The following is a 911-nucleotide window of genomic DNA, read 5'->3' as shown; positions in this document are numbered from 1 at the left end:
TAGGAATCAATAAAATTAGAGTAAAGTATTAAATTGATCTCTTACGTTTGAGCATAATTCTATTTTAGTCTTTAAAATTTAAAGTATCTTATTTAAATTAAAAAAAAATAGAAAAGTTTAGGGGCCAACAACTTTGTTAAATTCTGGCCAGCATGTAACCAGCAAAAAAAAATGAGTCATTTGATGAAATCTTACACCAATCTCACACCATTAAAATCATCATTGATGGCTATTTAATGGCTACAAATCATAAAAGTTGCTGGCCCCTAACATTCCTCAAAAAAAATTTCATTTAGCATCAATTTAGTACCACTATGAGGTCAAAGTTAAATAATTAAAAAAATATCTTATATGACAATAGTATAAGAATAAAGTCAACAATCTGAAGAATAATACAAGTTCCAAAGGCACAAAATCAAATTGTGAATACATCAATACATTTATTTATTATTCTCCTTAGTTTTATGGAAAATATTTTATTTAAATTATAAAAAATTGATAAATAAATATAGTAATGCATCCACATTGATTTTATGTCTCTAAAATTTGTACTTATTTTTTTATTATCGACTTTGTTCTTGTACTGCTGTCATGTAGGACATTTCGTTAATTTTTTAACTTTGATCTCACGGTAGAATTACATTGAAACTAAATAAAACTTTTTTTGATTTAAATAGGATACTTTAAATTTTAAAGACCAAAAATAAGATTACGGTCAAACGTAGAGAATTTATTTAATACTTTACCCATCAAATTATTATTAAGTTTAATAATTTTGATAAATTGATACCGTAAAAAATTTTATAATAATTTTAAAAATTCGACCAGATTAAACTAGCCAACTCAATTGGATAAACTAGGAATCGGCTACCAAACTAATTAGTTTCCGGTAAAAATTCGGTTATGAACAA

Source organism: Arachis ipaensis, chromosome B05, assembly GCF_000816755.2.
Source record: "Arachis ipaensis cultivar K30076 chromosome B05, Araip1.1, whole genome shotgun sequence".
In the NCBI taxonomy this organism is placed as follows: domain Eukaryota; kingdom Viridiplantae; phylum Streptophyta; class Magnoliopsida; order Fabales; family Fabaceae; genus Arachis; species Arachis ipaensis.
This window is presented reverse-complemented; position numbering follows the sequence as displayed.